Source organism: Ambystoma mexicanum, chromosome 1q (assembly GCF_040938575.1).
Source record: "Ambystoma mexicanum isolate Mex_15411 chromosome 1q, UKY_AmexF1_1, whole genome shotgun sequence".
Classification (NCBI taxonomy): domain Eukaryota; kingdom Metazoa; phylum Chordata; class Amphibia; order Caudata; family Ambystomatidae; genus Ambystoma; species Ambystoma mexicanum.
Genome location: NC_090922.1, coordinates 1,534,727,346 through 1,534,753,150, shown reverse-complemented (window position 1 = coordinate 1,534,753,150; position 25,805 = coordinate 1,534,727,346).

The window sequence follows — 25,805 nt, the reverse complement described above, 5'->3', positions numbered from 1 at the left end:
TTTCACACAACATTGGAAATCTTAAGAGAGGTTGCATACTGGCCACACATGGGGCAGGACCTCGACCAATACTTGAAGGGGTGTCTTGTGTGTGCACAATTTCAGCCATCATCCCTCACGCACCGTGCGCCTCTCCAAAAGAGGGGGATGACACTGCCATGGTCAGATTTACAAATTGACTTTGTAGGCCCCGTGATTCGCTCTGCTAGGGGGAATAAGTACATGTTGACTGTGACATGCTTGTTTACCAAGTGGGTGGAATGTCTCCCAGCCCCAAATTGCAAGGCAGAAACCGCAGCTGCCCTGATGATTAACCACATCTTTTCCCGTTTTGGTCTACCTCAAAGGATTGAGTCAGACAGGGGTAGCCACTTCACCAGTGAAGTAATGACAAAGATGTGGGAGATACTGGGGGTCAAAAGGAAGTTACATATCGCTTACCGGCCAGCTTCTTCTGGGGCAGTAGAGAGATATAACCGAACCATTGTGAGCATATTAAAGAAGTTTGTGGCAGATTCTGGGCCAAGTTGGGATATCCAATTACCTCTGGTCCTAATGGCCATCAGATCTACCCCTTCAATGTCACCATTTGAGTTGATGACTGGACGCAAGATGGTGCTTCCTCAGCATTTGCTCAACAGGACCCAAGAGCAGACACTGATAAATGCCTCCACAACTCATGAGTATGTGAAGAATTTAAGGAAACACCTTCAACATGCTTTTGCTTATGCTCAGCGGAATCTAGAAAGATCAGCTGATAGCATGAAGACCCACTATGACCAGAAAACTTCCAGGAAGGAATATCAGGAGGGGGACCGGGTCTATCTATACAATTTCCAAAGGAACCAGGTCAAACAGCGAAAATGTTTGCCTACATGGAAAGGACCCTTTGAGATTATAGACAAAATCTCCCCTGTGGTCTACAAGATCCGCATCCCCAAAGGCGGTTTGGCAGAGGGGGAAGACAAGTGGGTCCACATTAACCAGTTGAAGTGTTGCCATCCCAGGCACACTCTGCAACAACTGGAGGAATCCTCTGGAATCCTAGAGGGTACTGTCTCAGATTAATTCAGTTCTAACTTAAAAGATCCTACATATCGCCTATCAAATTCTGAGTTTCTCAATGTGGGTGTTTTGGGTTTTGAATGCAAAAAGAAATCTGCATGTTCATATGTTCTGACTATAAATTTATATGCCACCCCACTATATCAAGGGTGGGGGAAAAATGTCTATGAATAGGTATTGCCGCTCTTCCTTTGTCGTCCTAGGAGAAAGAAAACCTGGAGACGGGCCAAGGAGGATGATCCGGAGACTGGGAGCAGAGACGCGGGGGACCCAGGGTACCGCCCAATATTCCCATCAGGACCGGCGAGGAGAACCGATCGATCAGTACCGGATGGAGGAAAAGGTGCTGAACTGTGCCATCTATTGGAAGAAGATGAGGAAACATCCCAGGGCTTGCGAGTCCCATCGGTGAAACAGAATGGCCATCGCAAGAGGGGGGCTTGTGGGATGTTTTTATCCATGCATCCAAGCCCTACCTCAAAACTGTGCAGTACTGACATGGAAAACATCATGATGGCCAGAGCTTCCCAGAAAATGCACAGGGAAATGCATGAAGAATAGGCTGCCACTCATTTTTGCCGATGTTATGGGCACAGAAGGGCACTGCCTAAAACCACCATTGGACTACCCACACAGTAGTCTCAAACCATTGGGAATGGCAATGCTGATTGCCAAAAGCAACCTAGAATTGTGGGGAACTCATTTTCTTAAATCCCAAAAATGGGTGCAGTACCAGTACTCACCACTATCAGAAAGCCGGCGTTTTGAAACAACAGCAGATTTTTTTTATATGTGTAAAACTGAATAGATGAACCCAAAGCATGCCAAAGAAAGACTTACTGAGAGGTGGATCCAATGTAAAGTTATATTCTGAAGTGACTTGAAGGTTTATAACAAGACTGGCTGAGCTGTGGATTTCAGCAGTTTAAGTAAATTTGGGCTGAAGGACACTAAAAACCTAAATGTTTAAAAGAAATGAGTGACCTACTTTTGAGTGTCACATAGGTTGCAATTGTTTAAATGATATAGTTTTAAACTTAGAATCAGCATCCTAGCTGCATATGTAAAAAATTGTCTTGACTTAAACTGGGGAACAAAAGTGACATTAGCTGGGGCCTGGCTTAAGGAACTGAATTCTGCCCACCAGCTACCCCCGACAGGAGTTGAGACTTGCACAACAGCTGTGTTCCCAGGCCTAGCTGCCATTTTGCTGCTCCCACCAAAAGGGATATGACACTTCCCTGATTGAATTACCTGGGCTCTGCAGGAAATTGAACAAAGCCCTGTCCTGACTCAGGCAAATGTTTTATTATGGGGGCCGTAAAAAGTGGCTTCCTCCTGGAAGTAAAGGGGAGGAGCACTGCCTGTGAGAGGAAGATGGCTTGGCAGAACTGGAAAAACCAGAAATTCAACCTTGTGCTGAGGGGAAACCACACCCCTGTAGCCAGAATATGGTTTTAGAAAAAGATGAATAACTCATAGTACGGACTTGTCATAATTATTTAAATGATACCATAATTCTTGTGAATTTTCTGCCCACATTTTAAGAGGTTTTTAGAACCGGTGACATGATCTGGGGGCAAACTAGCAGTTAAGAGGGTATTACTTAAAATGTATGCATGTTAAAAATCTGACACTTCATCAAGTAATGTCCATACTCCTAGCGCACATGTGTATAAATTTGGGGTAATGTCCGATGTTACGAAACCAGTTAAAAAGTGCAAATGTTGCCATTTCTGAATGCAAGCTCCCAGGAAGAGCAGATTTGGACAGGGTATACCTCCTGTGATATGTGATGGGTGCATGTAATTTTAAACAAATGTGTACCTGTGCAAATATGTCTTTTGGATCAAATATAGATTGTGTGTAAAGTTGACAGGGGTGGGTTCTCTGTACCATAAACAGAACTCATCATGATGGCACTTCATTTCATTACCCCAATCAAGTGGAAGAGGATGAAGTGGCCAATGACAAGTGGAGAGTGGTAGAGCTTAGTGATGCTGCACACACACCCATTTTCAAAACACATAAAAGCAGACAGACAGGACAGATAGGGACCTTCAAATCCATTTGCTGCGGTACGCTCTGCCGGGAAAATCCATACTTTAACTCCATCAATCTCTAGAGAAAGCTGTGCAGAAAGATCCAGACTTCAAATCTATCAATATCCAGAACCAGAGACCCAGATCAGACCAGCAGAGCAGAGCTGACCCAGATCACTGTGAAGTGCCGAGACCAGACCAGAGTCCAGTCTAAAACCTGACCAGATCCGTGGCGAGGCCCATTCTATTTCTAAATATATTGTGAGTACATAGCAGAACTGTGCAGAACCAATCTCTTAGTTAAAATAATCTAATCCAAGCTATTTTAATCTAAGTAGAACTGCCTCCTAACTGTCACCTGTCATTTTCTAGTTGCTAACTGTCACCTGTCATTTTCTAGTTGCTAGCTGTCACTTGTCTTTTTGAACTTTAAAATTTCAAATCTGAAAAACAACCTTTACAAGTCAAGTCAAACAAGTTTATTCGGTTGTATAAAGCAACCATTAAACGACAAGTAAACACAATTATTACACTAATTCAGGTTACAAAATCTTAAAATTACACTTCCATGAAAAAATATAGTTAAAAAACATTGGCGAAAGCAGCATACAAATACATTTGGCAGTTAGACGGTTGCCTCGACATGAACTACATTAAAAGTTATTTTAGTGAAGATATGTTTAAAAGACAATGCAAAATACTTTAACCCAGTACAAGTACTATAAAGTTTTCTTACGGGCCCTCGCCACCTTGCAGTTTCACAATACGATTTCTGAAATACATCGCTCTTTTCAGGAACGTCAAAAGAGCCCAAGCGGTGTAAACTGATTCGGCGCTCAAGAGAAACACAAGAGCAGCCCTGTGTGTGCGGATCATTGACTTCTTAAGGGCAGGAATCAGGGACACTTTACGTATACCTGCATACCCTATACAGAAGAATAACAAATGAGAGAGATCCTCTCTACCATGTCCACAAACCGGGCAACCCGCTGAGTCAGGAAAACCCTTCCATTTATAGGTGTTGCCTTGCAACCGAAGGCAATCGAACCGTGCCCTTGTAATCAGCCACCTGTCCTTTTTTAACGTACTCCAAAGCAAGTAAGGTTGAATTCCCGTTAGGCAACTAATACTTAAGTGAAATTCACCTTTGCTATGGCCACGCTCTAGCAAAGTTCTTTTACTTGCTATGATTTTACCCAGCATGGCTTTGTAAACAGACCCCTCACTTTTGGTCAAAATAGTATCAGGCGGAAAAAGGGCGCCTAAGTTGGCTTCACCCAGAATTGAAAAAACATACGCGAGCCATGGAATTTTTTTCCAGCCACATTTACCCAACACAGTACGAATAATAGTATGGCACAAGGAAGCATGCTCATTAGCCCACAGCCTGACCCAAAATAAAAGAGGGGCCAACGCCCACTGATCTTCCCAAAACTCCACACCCAACTCCCTATGGACGGCTAATCCAGATACACTGGACGGGAGCCCAAGCAAGTTTTTAAAAAATTTACTCTCCTTACTCTGTATTTCCACTGTATTCTGGAAGCCCCAGATAGCTGCGCCATAAAGAGTGGAAGCCACAGTTTGAGTACCATAGAACTTAAGGATCACATCCAAAGGCCGGCCCCTGCACTTCGACATGAATCTAAAAATTCCGCCTATCTGTTGACTCATCTTAATAGATTGTTTGGTCACGTGGTCTTTACCATTTAAGGCCTCCGAAAAACTTATTCCAAGGTAATCAAAAGTCCTAACTCTGGGAATAATTTCATCTGCACAAAGCATGGGTTTCATGGGCACAGGACGTTTTCTGCCAACGCACCCCATTACTGCAGATTTCTTGGGATTGATTTTTAGGCCCAGATTATCCATAAACCTTGAATAAGCATTAATCAATATCTGTAGGGCCCTAGGTGTTCTTGCAAGAAGGACAGTGTCATCAGCATAGGCCAATACTGGAAACCCCCTTCCTCCCAAAACTAAAAAATCGGCCAATACTCCAGTCAGGTCCTGTGAAAGGCCATTAATGTAAAGGCAGAAGCAGATGGGGGCCAGTACGCAGCCCTGCCTCACACCGCACCCCACCTGGAAACATGCCGTGCAATGCCCCCCAGAGCCACTTCGTACACAGGCCTCATTATTTGTATGGAGGTCAACCAAAGCCTGTAAGATTTCCCCAGGGCACCCTAAGGACCCAAGCACTGCCCAGAGCTTAGCTCTATCTACTTTATCAAAGGCAGTGCTTAGGTCCATAAAAGCTAGATAAACAGCCTCGCCCCTACAAAACACCGTATTAGCCACCAGTAAATACAAGTTAAGACTTTGTTCCATGGTGCCTACTCCAGGACGAAACCCAAATTGAATGTCAGAGAGAACTGGCTGTGCCCCAAGCCAGGCTTCTATACGGGCCAGCAATATTCTCCCAAAAATTTTAAACGATGAATCTAGTAGGGAAATAGGTCTATAAGCACCGGGGCTAGACATGTCTCCCTTTTTAAAAATGGGGAATATTATTGCCCTCTTCCACGAGGAAGGATATTTCCTCGATTTGAGACAAGCATTGAATGCCACAGTCAGAAGTGGGGCCCACAAATCAACTGGGTCCTGGAACAAATCTGAAGGTATCATATCCGGGCCAGGGGCGCGGTTGTGTGCTTGGAGCCTGATTGCCTTAGCAGTCTCCTCCACTTCAAACATTAGACAGGGGCCGCTAAAGTCTGACTCGGCCTCTAAATGTTCAGATCCAAATAGACTACCAAAGTGCGCCAACCATGCCCCTTCTTCCACATGGGTGCCACTCCCCACGTTGGACCAACATCCCTCCGGACCACTTTTTACAAATGCCCAAAAAGCCTTCTGGTCCCTCTTCATGGCGGCATTCAAAAAACCTTCCCAGGCTCCCTGTTCTATCTCCCTTTTCCTTCTCTTTAACTCCTGTTGGTAGGTTTTCCTATCTTGTGCAATCTTCGATCTAGAACTAATTGGGTCCTTAAGGGTTCTCAACAGCGATTTCTTTGCATTTTTGCAGGCTTCATCAAACCATCCTCTCTTTAATATTTTACCATTGGACTTGATAGTTTTAGAGAATTTTGAGGTTAGTGCAGCCAATAATTCTACAAATTTCTCTACAATTATATGTGCAGATTGATGATTGCCCAATATATCCAGCACAAGCGAGTTATTCTCCCTTAAGGAAACATGATGTAACCCCTCCTCTAAGATGGTACCCCATTTAATTCTTCTGGAACCTGAGAGTACCCCCAGCCGCGGGCTAGGGGCTATGACCAAAGATTCCCGTTCCCCCAACAAACCCATTAGCGTAAGACAGATGGGCAGATGGTCACTATGCGTATCCGCCTGCACCTCAAAACTCACAACACATTCCCAGAGGTTTACTGAAATACAAAAATAATCGATAGTTGAACAGCCTTGGTGGTTCTTAAACAACCTTTACCATATTGCTCATATCTCCGTGACCGTTTGTCCTACAGACTTGCAGTAACTTTCATCTGGAAGCTGAGATCCTAGGCTGTCCTAGGACCCCAAAACGATAGTGCTAGTCCTTTTATTCCCTCTGTAATCGCGAAAAACGCACTCGCGAATTTTGCCGCGATTTGCAAATTTCTCCACGTGTGAAAACAGAAGATTCTTTGCTTTCCTTGCTAAAAATTCGTTTGCCTCTTAAGAACCATCCCTGTATCATTTCTAGAGTGAGCCTGGACTAATATTAACTTGACACCACTCACCCTGAACCTCTAGAGGGAATTAAAAGCATTTTAGCATATTTTTCACTTCATTGCCAGCCTTCTGTAGTCTAAGCTTGCTGGGGTGAACTGAATTACATTTGATTGCATTTCTGAGAACTGCGTGCTTTCCTTCCATTTCCTTGCATTGCATAAAGTGGGGAGGGGATTGCCAGAGAAAAGTGATTACATTGTTTTGTTGAACGCATATTGAGTATTTTCTGTACTGCATTTTCATTCCACCTTGCATCCATTTGAAACCATAAAGTATTGTTGCTATGTTATCCATCCTATAACCACTCATCATTGATTATAAAGAAGTGTGCTAGTGCCAGACTATCCATTATTGATTACTGCTCAGATTCAGTGTGATATTCAATTATTAAATTATTATAAAGTGTGATATATATATCTATTGTTTAAATTATCAAATAAACCTTTTAACTTGCAAAACAGAACTACTACTTGGCTCAGTGGGGTCAGGGGGATTCCCAGGGAGGGGTGTTATATAGGGGTAGTCATCCAGAACGCATGAACTGGACATAAAGATATATCAATAAGGGTTTCCATTCAGTATCCCAGACTAAACATTGACTTAGCTGTAGTGTTGAATTGAATCCTCTTACAATAATATGTAAGAATACCACGTGAACACGCACATGCGTGGCATGATGACACGTTTGTGAACACCTCTGCACATCGAGATCGCATCTGTTCTATGCAGACAGTTCAGAATTGCATTTTCTACTGATCTAGGAACTTTCAAGCTCAAAGTGTTCCCATTGCACAGCTCCCACATCTATTTGTATTCATTATCCTTTAACAATCTAGCCCGCAGCACATACTTGGAAGAATATTAGCCAATCTGCTATTTATCTTAAAAATTGCATCAGCAATTGCATCCCTCTGCCCCAATAGCCACAACCACCACCACTAGATAATGAAGAAGACCAAGAAGATGAGGTAGAGGAAGTGCCTACCTCTAGTTCCAAGAGAGAATCATGGGTGAGGCAGTTCTTTACCACTGTTGGGAATGTACCAATGGCTAAAGATACAAAAGTGAACTACCTGCACAGTACTCCTACGGGACCACCTCCATGCACTGCCACACCCAATCAAAACACTGCAATACTCTCAGAAAGGCTGTTCCTTTCTTAGCAAATAGTAGGATGTCTTCCGCCATATCATCTTCCTCAACCAATACTGTAACCACACAGCCTAGTTCCATGGGACACAACATCCCACCAGCTCCCTTGCAAGAAATAAAAGAGGCTGTTGATCCATATCTTTCAAAGACAACAGTCCTCTGTATATACTGCAATACAACACTCTGCAATTTTGAAGTGCTTTTGAAGCTGTAATCAAGCAGCATGAGAAACACTGCCCTCTACCTTATATGTAACACACGTCCAACATCTTCCCCTGTCCACCTGCACCTTCATATTAGTAGTTGGTGCCTCTTCTCTCATTTCCCTCCCCACCTTGCTTTCTGACATTGCCATCAAAAAAATATAAAGATAAAAAAACAGTAACAAAAAGGGTCCTTTAGGAACCACCTTTCACGGTTAAAAAATAGAACTAAATAAACAATCTTACAGACTGCATCTACTTTACATTTCTCAGTAAAGTACATAGACTGAATAAGATTTTCCAGCATTACCATTACCATTTTTTGTTTTGCTAATGGGAATAACGTGACGTTCATCCCCCGTTCCAGGGACTGGAATGGGGGTTAATGGCTCACCAGCAAGTTAAGCAAGGACGTATAATGTGCGCTCCGTACCGTTTTCCCCCGTTCCAGCCCCTGCAATGGAGGATGAAGGCCATTAGGACCCTGGGTTGGCAAAGCGGTAACACAGGTTGCTAAAACTGGCAATTATCTACCGTAACGTCCCTTTAACAATGTGTTTTCACAGAATTTAATAGATTTTTATTAGTGCAACTTAACCATAATGTCCCGTTAGCAAAGATTTTTTAGCACTGCCTATATAGACAAATATAATTTCCTGGAGATAAAGGTTTGCATTTGAGTTAATTTGCATACCCGCAATGCCTTGCTGTTGTGGCTCAGTACTGGAGGGGAACTTCCAGCAATGGCTACTACGTGGCGCTGTGGAATGTGTGAAATGGCTTAAATAAACTTTCCTACTTTCACATTTCAGGTGAAAGGTTTTTGTCAAACCTTTTTAAACCCACCATAACTTTCTTGGCGTTATATGAAGTTATGAACAAAATGAAAAAAGGAACCAAAGGACAGGGTTCAGGCAAGGGCATTGAGTGTGTGTTCGGGTATGATGAGGTCCTCTCCAGCGAATGCGGTTCAGGTGCTTGTGGGGGAGATGCCGTTGGGGTTGAGGAGAGATGCGTTGAATATGAGATGGTGGGTGAAGTGCAGTGCGAAGAGTGTGGCTCATCCGGTGCGTGAATGTTTGAAGTATAATTGGAGGTTTGATTATTATAGGGAGCGGTGGAGGAGGGAGGAGGGAGGGAGGCACTTTTGGGTTTCACATGTGGGAAAAGGGAGTGCAGTGGGGTGTGGGCGATTTGATGACTGTAACATATATGGATTTGGAGAGATGGCCGAGGTGGATGATGGGGTCTCCAAAGGTGTGTTTGGAGTTAGCGAATGTGGTGTCGAAGAAAAGAGGATTGCGGAGCGAGATCAAAACTTTGGGCCAGTCGTATGTGGAAGGAAAGGAAGGATGCAAGGTGTTTACGGATGGTTCGAAGGATCCTGTGTCTGGGAGAGTAGGTAGGCGTATTATCTGGAAAGCACTGGGGAGTATTAAGTGGGACGATTGACGAATGATGTGTCAATTTGTATGGCTAAGTTGGTAGCGATTGCATTGGCGATCTATAGGGTGTGCGAGTTGGGGTTAGATAAGGTGGTGATATTTGCAGATTCATTGAGTGGGTTGCAGGCGATTATGGCGGGGGATGGTGATAGGAAGGACGTGATTATGAACATCAGGAGGAAGATTGATCTGTGCGTACACGGGGGAATGGATTTGGAGCTGGCGTGGGTCCCCAGTCACAGTTGGGTAATGAGTTAGTGGATCTGGCGGCGGGTGAGGGTATGAGAAGGGGAGCGGTTGATGTGAGATTACCTTTGAGTGTGGATCCGGTGAAGGCGGTGGTGGTGAGACGGGTCATAGATGAGTGGCAGGAGAGGTGGATGAGTGGGGTGAAGGGCAGGTGGATGTTTGGTGTTCGTGGGAAAGTGTTGGTGAAGGTGGATGCGGGGAGTCTGAAATGGAGGAGGGGAGAGGAGGTGATGCTGAATCGGTTGAGGATAGGACATGCGGGACTGAATGATTGTCTGTTTCAAGTGGGGAAACGTGAGTCGAGAGATTGTGCGGTGTGTGGTGTGCCTGAGACTGTGGAACATTTTCTGCTTAGGTGTGAGAGACATGTTGAGGAGAGAGAATTGATGAGGGTTTGATTGTCTGCGCTGGGTGTGGCTGAGCTGAGTGGGAGGGCTTTGCTGGGAGGTGACGGGGTGAGAGGCAGGAGGAGGAGCAGTGTGATGTTGGATTTTGTGAGGCAAACGGGGCGGTGGGAGGAGTTGTGAGTTTATGTAAGCTAAGTATTGATTGGTGGGTCTGGTGCACATCATCCTTTAGGATGGAGAAGCGCCTGCTTGGGTCCACCCATGCATCCGATAATTAAGAAGAAGAAGAAGGAACCAAAGGAAGACATGGTAAACTTTGCAGAAAGTAGATTTTTGGTACTGAAGAATAAAAATTCAAGAGAGGGCAGACATGTACAAAGTGTGTATGCATTGCTGTTTCTGCTGGAGGGAGGCAGAAATGAGGGGTGGACCCCCTTACATGTGGAAGGCAAACATTGTGCATGTGCCCCTTCCCTGCAGGAGTGGTGCATGAATTAGGTGTGTTGATCCTTCCCTACAGTGGTGTAGCAAAAACTGTGTGGGTGCCCTCTTTTCTGGAAGAGAGCAGCACACATTGCATATGCACGACAATCCCTGATGAAATGCAACAAAAATGATGGGTGTACTACTTCCCTGTTGAGTGTGGCAAAAATGCTCTGTGGGTCTCATTTGCTGTACTAGTGTGACAAAACCTAGGTGTGGAACACCTTTCCTGTATTAGTGCAGCAGCAATTAAGTGTGCACCTTCTACACTGTGATAATGTGGCTGAAACTACTTGTGCGCTACCATCCCTGTGAGAGTGCATCAAAAGTTAGATGCAGAAGGTGTGCAAAAGGTGGTCTGCTGTCGGCTGTGGGAGAGTCTTTCAACTGAAGTTTTGAAAAGGCGTGTCTGTGCCGGTTCCGTTCTCCTGAAGCCTTCATAACACACACACCCCGCAGAACATGGAGTAGAAGATGTATGGAAGGTGGTCACTGTATTTTTGAGGGGGCTTGTATGGCACTGGTGACGTTCTGCTGAGCCTTCATTACAGACACATCCCACAGTACGCAGAGTGAATGGTGTGTGAAAGGTGGTCTGTTGTGGTCCACTGGTGGAGCCGTTGAAGGGTGCCTATAGACTTTGTGGGCTGATCTACACTTCTTCCGCAACCCCAGGTGTTAGGACAATAGCCTCCCCCCCCCGTGCACAAGAGGCAAGCTTGTCCTCTTGGGGGAATCAACGCTTTCAAAGAAATTTGGAGGGAGAGCTGACAAAAAGCTCCTGGAAGTAAGGGCTAAGAACTTACATAAAGTATCACTACCGCAAACTTTAATGTTTCTCTTAACACCAACAATTAGTCCCATGCTGCATGCCCTGCAGACAGAAAGTGAAAGCTGGGCAGGGCAGGTGAGAGGAATCCCAGGGAGGGATTCCACCGCGGCAGTGCTGCCTTCTGACTCATCCCAGGAGAGATTGGTGGCTGACCAGGATGCATGGTCTACCAATGCAAGTGAGGAAGTGCTTGGAACGCTAGGCCATAAGCCTGCTTCAAGACATGACTTGTGCATACCCCCCACCCCTGGTGTCCCAGAGGAGATGATGGTGTCCATAATCTCCCACCTGCCACCCCAGTACAGTAGAGTGTACCCTTAAAACCTGGCTCAGTTAGGGGGTACTTGGAAAATGGGCTTAAAGAGATGTGAGTGAGCAAAGGTGAAATTTAAAAAGGAATCTTCAGAGTTTGTGGCCTGTGGAGAAGATGGAGACGGAACAGTTGAGAGAAATATCCCAGCCCACTTAGAGGGGGACAGTGACTGGATGAAGAGGAAATGTCTCTTTTTCAGGAAACGCATGGGGAACAAGGAGGAGTCAGTGGGAAACGAGAAGCCAACCAGTTACTCTTGGAATCAGCAGCAACAGTCGAGCAGGACTTTTACCAAGTATTGGAGACGAGGAACCCGAAGACGGATAGCATCATGGTAAAGCATCACAATTCAACCAAGGTATATCTGTTGCCACCTAACTGTGACTTAGGTCATATCTGTACAATAAGGGACGAACAACGGCCAGGAGGCTCTAACTGGTATGAACAGAGGAATAATTGCGATGATTGGATGGCAGTTCTGTTGTTAGCCCAGGACGCCCTTCCCCATGACATCAGAAGTGAGCAGTCTCGAGATGGCAGCAACATGTTGATGGACCACCCTAAATCTACATTGGTGAGTAATGGTCCAGAGGAGTCCTACCTCCATGTGAGAAAATCTCCAGGCCCTCCGTCTACACCAATCACCGTCAAGGAGGCCTCAAAGCTGCACTCCATATGGAATTATCCTTGTGAGAAAGTGGGAAGCCCTGCGGAAGGCAGCAGAAAAGCGTGCTTACCCGTTAGTGGGCTTGCAACATGACAAATCCCAGATGAAGGAAGTCCTCAGGGGGATGTTTTGACTGATTATCAGATCTGCAGAGGGCCTTTGAGAAGCCAGACAGATGTGAAGACTCATAGCCCGATGCCTTTGCAACAACTGTCCCCCTCATCTACTTCCTCGGAAAGTTCAGGACTCGCTGAAGGTTACATCATCTTGGGGGCAGCAGATGGCAGATGAAAATAAACGAGGTTTAAATGTACCCATGGCAAGTTAAACCAAAGATTGGATCCAATTTTAATGTCAACACTGAACATTTCACTGACTCCCTTTTTAAAATGATATGCAGCATTGATCAACAACTTAAAGGATCATTCTACAATGTTGGCTATGATGCAAACCAAGTACATATTTTTGGAAGGCTTTGTGATGTTGGCCTAAACATAAAGGTTTGGAGGCTAGTGCCAATTCCATAAAATCAACATTGGAATCCCTGATTGAGGAACAGGAGGAAAGCACCAAGGCAGGAGCACAAGGAAACAGGCACTCCTTAACAAGCTCGGGTGGCAAGAGTTGAGGGAACAGAGTTGGGATGTGCCAAACCCCTGGCAGGTGATGAAGTGACCCCGGGCACGCACCAGAGTGAGGACGTGGCTCCCCTGACAACTCAGGGTGGGGCTACGGTGACATCGAAGGAGGTCCAAAAGCCTGGGGGTCACCTAAAGGGCTGCCTTAACTGCTTGGGCCGTATAGCCTCGTATACAGCTGAAAGGCTAGGTCTATGTAACGCCTCTTGAGACACTAAATGACTTTGGCAAGCAAGTGGCGGATCCTTCACATAAAGAATATCCCAATTATGGGAGGAAAAAGTGGAAAAGTATATCCTGAGATTCCCTAAATCCCACAAATTAAAGAAGTCAAGTGATGAGCCCCCAGGTAAAACAAAGGAGATCAAATGGAGCAAGAAAAATCTTGAGGAATCTATCTTTCTTGAGTTCCCAGAGCAAAGCTGGAAGAGCACACAGTCAATGAAGGGCTTATGTATTAAAGAATGCTTGCCAGAAATCTCCCTGACTGATGTCCAACAGGGGGGCGGGGGGGCATTTCGGATGGAGAGGTGTCCCGTTCAGCCTCTGTCAAACTCAGTTTGTCTCACTGAGGAAGGATCAGGTGCAGGAAGTTGAATCATCTGAGCAAACTTGATCAACATAACTGGACCAGGATGAACAAGCAGAATTAACCACAAAGGCTACAACGTAGAGGGGGTGTGGCGTGGCATTTGCAGACATCACCAAGTACAGGATGAGGGCGAGTAGAGCTGCTCCACAAACAGAAACATTGAGCAGGATCGGAATAAGTGGGCAAAATGTAGGCTCCACCGAGTCCTATGGAACCCTTCCTGACATTGGAACAGAAGTCTAATGCCTTATTGACAGACAAAGTCGGGTTACCAAAGCAGTCTTGTACAGTCTCCAGATCTGATGCTCAAGCAGAACAACTGAACTCAACCAGCAATAAGAGTGGAGGATTTTTTTGGGGAGGTTTACCGGGGGCCCAGTAGAGGTGCCTTACAAAGACACCTAATAAAGACACTAGCAAACCAACCAAACCTGCAAGAGCTTATAGTCCCCTTGAAACAGGATGACCATTTGATTACTGGTCGAGAGAAAGATTTGCGCACATCGCCCAGACGTGGAAGGTGCCTTAGTGGTGTTCAATCTAATATCTTTAGATTGTTCCTTTGCAGTTCTATCCAGTCCAAACTTTTGAAATTTAGATAAACAGGAGGATTCGACAAGTTTCAGGTGTAAACTGTAGGTTCTGAAAGAGACCGGGGATGGAAGAGTCACTGTACCATCTAACTCGGGTCTGCCAGTGGCTGACGTAGAAGAGAACGCTATTCCTAGAGAAAATCTTGAACACTCTGCCCTCGCTAACTCGTGATGAATGGTGGAATAAGATCATGGCTGGAGAAATCGTAAGCCTGATCATCTCAATGATTACGTTTTTGAATAACATGTTGAGAAGGATGGGCAATGAGATTGTTTAAACTCCCATTTGGTGTGCAAGAAGTGACGTTAATTTAACAAATGGCAAATTGTGTAACTTTGCTTTTTTTCTCTCTTGGATGTTTTATCACAATGTTATAATTTGATGTGTTTTTGAATTTGGGATGTTTTTAAAGAGTGAAATGTTTCATGTAAGCCAAACAATAAAATAAATAATAAATATCTAAAATAAGATGTCTATCACCTATTGTATGGGATTGCAGCAAAAATCAGGTGACCACACCCTTCCATGTCAGAATGTGGTAAACTTGTGAGTGAGTTTCCCTCTCTAAGGGAGTGCCCACTAGCAGCTCGGAAGTTCACTGTCAGATAAATATTTACACCATGGGGGCAGGAGGCAACCTTCTCAGTGCCTGGTGTATCAATACTGACTCCTGCAGCGCTGGCACTTGTCTCAAAGATTTCAAGTTAAAAAAACAAAAACACAAACACACTGATTTAGGAAGTGTAGTGCATGAACTGTTCCACTGTTTGGTGAGATAATACATTGAGTGGAACTCACCTGTTTCACAGCATGTTCTACGTGATCAAGTCCATTTGAGTTGTTGCAGCGCTGTCTAGATGTGTTCCTGCCCCTGCTCACATTGTAGAATACACATGGTAAGAAGTTAGTATGGCATGCATGCATTAATGTTTGAATGTGTGTAATGCCTGCAATGTGTGTACTAAAGTTAGGAGTGTCTTTGCATGTATGTATTTGTATATTAGCTTTGAAGGGAGTAAGTGAATGTGTGTATGCGTTTGTGTGTATATATGTGTGTTCATATGGTTATGAATGTGAACATGAATTTAATGCATGGATGTGCTTGTATGGTGGGGCACTAGGGACACTGACACATATTTTGGGATCAGCTCCATAAACATGGTTTAGAGTGACCACATTGTATAGATCGGGGTCACAGCTTCATAAAAGTGATTGACCATGGCCATACTGCAGAGGTAAATTGTAGCTGCAGCTACATGACAGCGTACCTGTACTGGCATAAATATATTTTGGCAGGTGTTTCACAGTGATAATTACTGGCATAGATATATTGTAAATCACTTGCATTAAGCTGTGCCCTCAATATCCATCAATGGCTGTCGCTACATGCAACTTATAAAAATGACCATTACTGGCAGAGTAAGATTGTGGCTGAAGACTCATGGAAGTGATGTACAATGCCCTTTATTGACATAGATAGGTTTTGGCCTCAGCCACATGCAAGTGATTTACAGTGACCATTACTGGCATAGATAGATTGTAAATCACTTGCATTAACCTGTGCCCACAATATCCATTACTGGCAGAGATAGATTGTGGCTGCAGCTAAATGCAAGTGATTTACTGTGACCATCACAGACAGAGGGGGTGGGTGTGTGGGCACAGCTTCATGAACATATTGTAAAATGTTCATGTATCTTTTTGGGAACATGGTATTTATTGGATTGCTTTATGTGTTTAGCCTAGAAAATCAATTGTACATTTTTGTTGGCTTTTTACACTGTGTTTTCCAAATTGAGTGCTCAAAAATGCACCATTACAACAAATGATTTGATAAATATTCTTAGTTGATCCCCTGCTCCAAACTCCCCCTACTTTGTGAGACAGTTCATACATTCCCAGTATACATCCACAAAAATTGACACAAATAATTATCAAACCCTGTGTTGGTAAGCCTGCCCTACTACCAAGGATACACCTCAAAATGAAGAATACAAAGAAGTAGACATACATTTTGAGGTCACCCCCTTTAATTTGAGAGTATGGCAAAATGTCATGATATGATAAGTCATTTATAACACGCCTGTGCACAAGTGTTCCTAGGCATGGAAGGGCAAGGAAGGGTAGACACAGGGAGGACAAAATAAACAATCTTACTAGGCCTTGTGACATTCAGATCGCTCAAGTGTGAGGGGGAAGGAAGGAAAGAAGGGTTGCAGATACAGCCCGTAAGTGGGTAGGAAGCTCAGAGGCAGTGCAAGGGGATACTAGTGGTGTAGGAGCCTGGTGCCCATGAGGTTCAGCGGGAGGCCAGTTAACCAGTTAGCGCAGCAGACAGGAGCATCAGCAGGGTAGAGAGAGCGAGAGAAAGCAGAAGTGAAAAGGAAGGTCTTCAAATGCTTCCAGAACTTTAGGTAGTCCTGCTAAAGCTTGACAGATGCAGGGAAGCTGTTCCAGAGGGAGGCCCCTACCGAGGACAGAGATCTACCTCCCACTCTCTGTATGGAGAAGCATCTGGCCATCAGAGACTTGATGGTGGATGAGCAGAGGGATCGAAAAGGAATATGCTTAGCAAGAGAGAGATGGATTTAGCGTGGTCCCCGGGCCCAGAAAGCTTTGTGGATTGATGCAAAGGGTCTTGAACTTGAGCCATGCAGCCACCGGGAGCCAGTGGAGAGGCCCAAATTGGACCTAGGAGGGTCAATCAGATAGATAGCAGGCCAACCATTCTAGAGACTGACCCATGATGCCCAGGTTGTCACAGAGACGATTGATCAGGATGGCATGGTAGACTGTATCAAAAGCAGAGGATAGATCAAGAAGAATGAGGACAGAAGGAACGTTAGAGTCGTAATTTGAGATCAGGTCTTCACAAGTGTTCAGGAGAACAGTTTCTGTGCTTCTGGCTGCTCTAAAACCAGACTGCTGTTCATGGAGACAACCAACAGATTCAGTATGTAGAGTAAGCTGGAAGATGGCCAGCGTCTTCAGGAGTATGCCCAAGAACAGAATGATAAAGTTCGGGTGGTAGTTTGCCAGAGAGGATGGATCGGCAGAGGGCTTTTGAGGATGGGGTGCACAAGGGATTGCTTTAGGGGATAGTGTGGGATATATTTACCCACTCAGCAGTACTTTCCCACATCACCAAGATGCACTTCAGCAGAATCAGCAAAAGGGCTGTGCTGGCTCATGTGAGCACCATTGCATCAAAATTGCATCTTGCAGCAACAAAAGGATGGCTGCACTGTTTTGCCAAGCGGCATTGGGCGAGATGGAATAGGGAGCAAACTGAGAAAGGCTGCTAGGGTGTATTCTTGTTTGTATTAAAGAAGTGGAGTGAAAAAGCAGTGCTGCTTTGGTGCAATCCCTAAATTCCCATTGAAAAAGGGAATATTTCACCTTAAAAAATAATGCTGCTCTAATACTCTTTTCCTCCGTGCTTCATCCATATTCACATTGTGCTCCATCCAAAAAGAGCATTATTCCTGAATGCAGGCTGTGTCAGCCAAATCTGGGAAAATCAACAAAAGCTTTACTTCAGCTACACAGTAAAACATTTTTCAATTTCTGGAGACCTTTGCCTTGTACAGCTACAGAACAATATTGGGAAGTAGATTGAAGAGAAATCCCAGCACTATTTACCATGAGTCAAAATTAGCTTTTGCAAACCAGAAAAAAATGCCTGTTTTAAAAGTACCATGTGGAATAAAAACCTTAATGGGTTTGTTGCTGGGAAACGTACATGGGATGTTTTGATTTAGGACACAATCAAAGAAATTAAAGGAATTAAACTGCATTGGCTGGAATTTGCAAGCTCCAAAACAGGATTTTCCTGCTGGCTAAGCTAAGGCTTCCCCCAAAAGGGAACCACCATAAAATTCCAGGACGCATGGCTGATTATTACTAGGTTTGAAAACTTTGACTGACCAAGACAAAGAAAGTTCACATACTCATCAGACTTTCGTCTGGGCGGAGGCCTCTTGAAATACAAATACTGGTACATGAGTATGTGAAAAAGAAAATCACACCTGCCCGTGACTTCTACATGAAGCTTCAAAGAAAGACTACCTGACTAAGGGGGGTAGCCTGGAATGGCATGGCCATATTTGGAGGACAATGCTGACCATTTAAACAGCTATTTTATTAAGAAACTTTTAAGACTTTTATCTTTGCAACAGGACTTTGCAGAAATGTATACAGTTTAAATGTAATTTCTGTGGCTTTCAAGTAAGATATCTTATCTGTCAATAGCATGTATGGGACACAAACGCCAGAAAAATGTGAATCATGGGGAAAGGACGGATAATGGAATGTTAAAAATTAACAGAAATATGAGATTCCAAGATGGCCACTGTCTGGTGAACATTGTAGCTCTCGAGCTCCATGAACCGCTCTGGGTCTGACAGTTCCATCTGATGCCCTGATACTGTAACAGGCCCTCCCTGGCTAATTTATTTAACGGGCCACAACGCTTACCCGGTGAATCGCCTGAAGCAGCCACACAGTGACGAGTCAAGCGAACATCTGTACCCTGGCAGAGCTGACCTACACCCTTACACAGACCTATCCGAAGCAGTCGGCCTGTGGTGAAAGCACAGACCATTCCCCGAGTTTTGCCAGATGTATCCATAAGGGGCACAGAAGCCAGAAGGGCTACCGACATCCCGGAACTCATCTCAGATGCCTGAACTGCACAGCCTCCACCAGAGAAGTGGCCGCGGACCACTCTGGAGGTGGGACATAGTCGGCTCCCATCCAGACTCTGGCTTTGAGCTTACAGACAACGACGCTGCCCGAAAAGTGGAACAGAGGACATGGGCAGGGGCCTCCAGACCGGGACACCTATAACCCAGAATCCGCTTGCCCAGACTGGGGTGGCAGTGGCCTGATGGACTCCACCCTGACCGGCATCAGAGGATTAGATTAGCGACACACAAGGAAAGAGCTCATAAACCCCACCGATTCTCATCCAGAGAGAGACACAAATTCTCCAGATCCATTCAGGCTCCAATGCCACAATCCTGTTGTCCTGACAATTACAACCGCACAAAGGATAAGTTCTGATTTACAAAAGATGTTGGATGCTGAAGAAACCAAGTTTGCAAATAGTACTCTCATCACTGATGCTAAAAATCAAATAGAATCAATAAACAAACAATTTGCCACTTTTAAAGCTAACACCCTGGCAAGGAAGACTAATAAATTACAGAAGGATATCAAGGAATTCAAAATAGAATTAATTTATCCATGCACAACTGAGATTATCTTGGACAGGTATGCCGTGATGCCGTTGTTGGGGAGGTAAGTGTTGACAATGCATACTTCTTTCTGCTCAATGCTTCCAGTTAGTATCAAGTATCTTCCCTCTGCATCTGCTTCCTTTGAGGGTAGCCTGAATGGCACTGAGCTGTCAATCCAGGTGTAGACTCCTCGTGCGTATTTAGAGTAGGGGACGCTGAAGCCCTGTCCTCCCCACCATTCCGATATTCTGTTGTCGTCCTTGGCTGTTAGGTGTGTTTCTTCCAATAGCGCGATGGAGACATGTTTCCTTTTCAAGTATGATTTGCTCCTGTTCCTGCGTATGTAGGAGCCCATCCCCTGACTTTCCACGTCATCACCTTGAAGTTAGCCGCCATCATCGTGTTGCATTGTCTTGATCAGTGTCTCCGTTGCACTCTGGTCCTGGATGTGTATTGTGGCAAAGAGTACAGAAAATTTTGAACAGTAACTTAATAAACTCAACCAACTGCTCCCAGCAGTTGCGCAACTTGGGCGGTGCTCAGGTGCCCCCGCCATCTCTTGGCCTTTCCAAGCCTTCCTTGGTGGGTTGCAATGCAGTGGCAACAGGCCTGTATCGGTTCGTTCATGGGGTTGTGTCATTTAGCGTGGGTTGGGCAGCGTGGTAGGCCTCCTGTCCTCGTTAGCAGAGATTCAGGCATGGGTGGTAGCCTGTCTTGGGCAAAGTCCCATTTGTGGGGTCCTGTTATGTCAGTGCTGTGGGCGTGTCATCGTCTCTTCGTTGTCAGCCATATTGTTGTGCTCGATCCACATGTTTGCTGCTGCTGGACTCTGTTAGAAGATGGCCCGTCCCTTGTGTATGATCTTGAGCCTAGAGGGGTAGAGCAGCATATACTTGAGGTTCAATTGTCTTAGCCTGGCTTTGATTGGAATGTAGGAGTTTCTCGCCCTTTGGACCACTGGGGTATAGTCTGGGTATATTGTTATCTTTGGGTTTTCTCTACTTATTGCACCTTCCTCGCGTGAGTACCGTAGTATTACCTCATTGTCAGAAGTTCAGAATCCTATGATCGGGTGAAGGTATGAGCCCGGTGGTGTTTTTTTCTTGAGTGCCCTGTGTGCTCTTTTGACGGCAAATCCATGAGAGAGTCTGCCGGCACCCACCTCCTGTTGCAGTAGTGATTTTACAAAGTTAGTGGGATTGCGTCCCTCGAGTCCCTCCGGAACCCTGAGTAAGCGGACATTGTTGCTCCTAGATCTTCCTTCGGCGTCTTCAGCCCTTTCTTCCAATATCCTGTTGCGTTTTTCTAGCTCCTCCACGTTGGTCTAGACCTCTTTCAGCGTTATGGCCATCTCTTGTTGGTTAGATTCCGTGGTTTTCACTCATTCTGCAAGGTTGCGCATATCCTGGCGCATTAGTGGCAGGTCCAATTTCACTTCCTCTATCTTAGTATTGATGAATGAGCGGAGTCCTGATATAGGATCTGTGCGTCTTTAGCATGTTCCTCAGGAGTATTCTGAGTTGGTTCAGGGGTCTTGGGTTCCAACCTTTGTTCCTTTGAGTGGGCTACTGCAAAGGATTCCATAATGCTGGTTTTGCCCTTCCCCTTCAGGGGGGCATTGCCTCACCTTACTGACTAGGACCTCAGGTGGATGCCTGGCCATACCAATCCCCCCGTGTCTCGGGTCCACGTGTGAGTGTGGCTCTGTGATTGCGACCAAGTATTTGTAGTTGTATGCCCTCAGTTGGGTAGTGCCCTCGAGGCCGTAAATTGGTCGAGGAAGGTGATCGTTGACGTGTGTAGTATATTGATGGTGGTCTTGGGGGCAGCGGTGCACAAGTAATGCGTGGTTGTGAGCCTGTGCAGTGGTTCGTTGCTTATGTTATTGCAGTTTTTTGTCCAGCTATCCCCTCGATAGGGGGCAGTATTCTTTAATGCCAGGAGTTTGAATTGGAGCCCTGCAGCCCCGAGTGCACTGATTTGTGTATTGATTCAGGTGTCTTGGGTGGGCTACTGCTCCAATAGTAAGTCCTTTACCCAGTTTGTAGTGCTGCTCGAAATCTCCTCCGGTGGCCCCAAAGAAAGTATGCAGCCTCCTGTGTGTGCCTGCAGGGCGTGCGTTACTTCTCCAGGGCCCCGCCGGGGTGCACTGCACAGGAGGCCATCCCCGCTAGTGTTTATCCTGTCCTGGCAGTATAGCTTACCTTTTGCTGCTTTCCCAGGGCGGAACGTGCTGCTCGGGGGCACTTCCAGGATAAAGTGGAGACCCGCAGTGAGCAGGGGAGTTTTTCAGAGCACAACCCCTGTCTCTCTCCACGGGCTCCCACCAATGCAGACCGTAGGTCTTCCCGCTCCTTGGGTAACGGATGCGCACCCACTGACCTGTGAGTCGCCAGTCCCGCGAGTCCTTCGCACTCGTTGGGTCCGGCGATCTCGGCAGAGGTCATCCACGACTCCCTTGGTTCCAAGGCCCAGCTGTGCCCCAGCAATCTCAGGGCGGCGGGGCTACTTCTCCAGTCCCCGCTCGGGTTCAGCAGCTTCCAGCAACGGTGGCGGGGGCCGCACTTTGTCCTCTCCAATCCAGCTGGGGTTATGCTCCCGACGTCGGGGGCCCCGGATCTCAGTGGTCCCAACAGCACTCCATCTCCGTCTTTGCCCGCAGCCGCAGTCCAACAAGCACCGCCCCCCAAGCGTTCCCGGGCAATCCCTCAAAGCACCGGCCGTTCGTGTTGTGACTGCTCTGTGGTTCTGTCCTCCCACAGTCAAGCAGTGAGAACTGCCAGCACCATTTTGAGGCTGCAGGGGTGTCTCAGTGAAGCAATCCTTTTAGCAGCTCACAGTTCCGATTCTCGTCGGGGAACGCACCGGACGATTGGCGAAAGGTTTATGCAGCATGTACTGCAGTTTGGAGTTGGGTGTCTCGCTTTTTTCGGCTGCCAGAGGATCATATGTAGGATCTCGGACGGGAGCTTAGCCAGGCTGCTTCCTCACTCCATGCGTGCTAGCCACGCCCCCTAAGAATCACTCTGATTCGGTTGAAATGAGTATGCAATTGCCGCTGAAACGTAAATTCTTCGCAAGGGGAAACATTAAGCTCAACACTAGGGTATACAGATTGACACTTTTAATGTGATCTGCGTTTACCTGTTGATTGTATTAGAATCCTACCCCCTGCAACGTTGGCATTTGTTGACATTTGTTTATTAGGATTTTCACTGCCACAGATAGTATTTTCACTATAATAGAGACTTGACATCTATTCATTATAATTTTGACATTTGTCTATTCGAATTTTCATTGCAATAGATACAGTGAGTGTGATTTATGTGGCACCATTTTCTTAAAACATAGGTTTTAAATAACCAAGAATATGTAGATGTATTCCATGTTCTTGTTTTTTGCTTTTTATTTACTTTTCTATTTGGTTTCCCTAGAGAACCAAATTAGTTTAGTAATTGTATTTTGTATGCTTCATTGTATTTTCTATACTTCTTTGTTTATAATAACAACATATTCTCTTGTTTCAAGCAAGAACTTTGTTATATGTGCATGTTTATATAAAAGAAACCTTTTCTTTTCATTACAATTAATTATACTCACCATGTAGCCTCTCTATGTGTGTTTCTTTCTGGACAATATTACAGGCTATATAATTTGGGATGCGTTCCACTAGTAATAAAAAGTGTTCCCCAAATTAAAACACTGTCCAGAACACTATATGGGAAGAACCCCTGTGTAGCAGTACTTCCTCTCCTTGATTTATGCCTGTATGGGATGGCCATAGCTTCTTGAGACCGTAGGGGTTCAAAGACTGGGACAAAGAGCAAGCCGCAGACACCTCCGGCAAGAGCCCCTAACTTCCACCAAACACCCGTCGGACTAAACGCGCACCCAACTCATTCTGACATCTACTTCTATCACAGGAGCCTGGTACCAATCTACCCCAAGGGCATAGTAGTTCACATGAAGGTGGGTTGGGCCTTGTGGCCGGATATGAAAGGAGAGAGGAATGGAGACAGCTCTGGGCCCTGTGGAGGCAGCAACTGACATCCGGCGACGACGGGGATCCCTGCAACCTTTGAGCACATCATCTGCAGTGCGCCAGAAGCTTCAACAGTCGGCTGAACCCTGGAAAGTAACAAATGGCCCGAAGTGTCAAGGACCAGTTCCAAGGACCCTCAGTCAGCCATAAAGAATGTGAAAAAGACTCAAGATGGATCGCTCACTAAAATCTGGCCCAAGGACCCCGAAGCAGAGGGAGATCAGCAGATGGGTGACTGGGCAGGTGACCAAGGATTAGAGACCAGCAAAGAAAACCAGGACAGACCAGTCACACATTCTGCGCTTAAACTATTCCTAGGCGAGATGGTGGACAAAATTACGTCGGCAAGCCAGAGACAGATGAGCTCCCTGCGGGAAGATCTGGCCAAAGGAATAATGGAAATAAAATGGGACATTAATAAAATAGAAGAGTCGACACTAATGAGTGGGCCATACAGGAGCTGAGCAAGGATGCTTGGAAATCTGAAAATCTACTGGATACCCTGGCGGTGGCCACTCAGAACCTAGAGCTGCAAGCCGAGGACCTAGGAAATCGATCTAGGCGAATCAACATACGCGTTAAAGCTTTATCAGAGTCCATACAGAACTAGGATCTTATGCAAACTGTCAAAACTGTCTTTATGTACCTCCTTGACGAGGACACTGGTCGGGATCTCCAGTTTGACAGAATCCACAGAGTGGGACAGCCCCGCGCAGACCCAGGAGCCAGACCTAGAGATGTCCTAGTGGCATTCCACAGCTTTGCCACAAAAGAAAAGATAATGGAAAAGGCTAGAAAGGCAGGTCATATAACCTATAATGGCTCTGAGATATTTCTGTGCCAAGATCTGGCACAGATAACTTTGAACAAAAGGAGGCAAATGGGTCTGGTGCTGACGCACTTGCGTCCACAACAAATTAGGTACAGATGGTCTCATCCATTTGCGATGACTTTCACCTGGCAGGTCAGGCAACACAGGATCACATTTTGCAAACAAGGGATGGACTTGCTGGGAATCGAGGAGCAGCCACCATCAAGCCCCACCGGCGTTCCCGCCTGCCGAAACGCACACGAACCATGGGAATGGCCAACAGTCAGACTTAAACAGCCAAAGAAAGATGATCTTCATACCATGCATCGCAACACACCGAAAGAAACGGTGGCTAATAGTCAAAATGGATCACCTGAGAGCCCCACCAGATCCAGTGTCATGAAATCATAGAGGGGACCGCACAGTGAGTCCAGGGAGGGCACTCACTAGATAAAGCTAAGGTACCGACACAGGGGAACACTAACATCACAAGAAGTTAATCGCGGGGAAGGGTGGGGGAGCCTTGGGATGGAATTGGGAGATGCTGCGTTGTTCTGGGTATATTTCAGAGCTCAGCTCTCATCTCCGTGGAGCGAGGGGGGCACCCTGCCAGCTGAGCTTGCCCAGGAGGGAAAACAGGGGGAAGAGGGGGACACACCATGGGGGAGAGGAGGGCAACAAGAAACCAGGAGTTAGGAATCGGCAAGTGGCACACTAAGGTTGACACTAAGCCCTCTCTAGTAGGGGCCCCAAGAAAGCTCCTCTTCAACATGCATAGGACTCACTTAAAACACTACATTAATACTTAACATGGAACAGATGAAGGTATTATCGCAAATCAACCATGGATCTTACTGTGTCCCTCTTTAACAATATAGTCTAAATAATTCAGCTTAAGTAAAATGTGCCATTCTTTTCAAAACCTATTTCTCATTTTTCCTAAAAACAACCTCATTCTACCTTCCAAATCTCTCTCTATTCACCATTTATACCCCTCCATTTATCTCTACATTATCATTGTGATGTGCATCTGTTCCCCAGCCCAGGAACCGCATTCGAATTCAGTGTATTTCACCCATTTTTGTAAAAAATGTTTTTAATATTTAAAGCTGAAAAGGTGTTAATGCAACTTTTCCACATGTGAATTTGGCTGCACTGGGTTTTCAATTTCAACCTGCTTTGTGAACTGTAGACTTTTGTGATACCTTACCTTGTAGTTGCTAGTGAAACACAATACCTGATACTGCAATAAAACATATGCATATCCTTAGTTAAACACAGATATAATTAATTATTTTTCTGAATCCGAGTGTCATTTTAGGCCTTATTTTGTAAAGAAAGGTCGGCCTTTG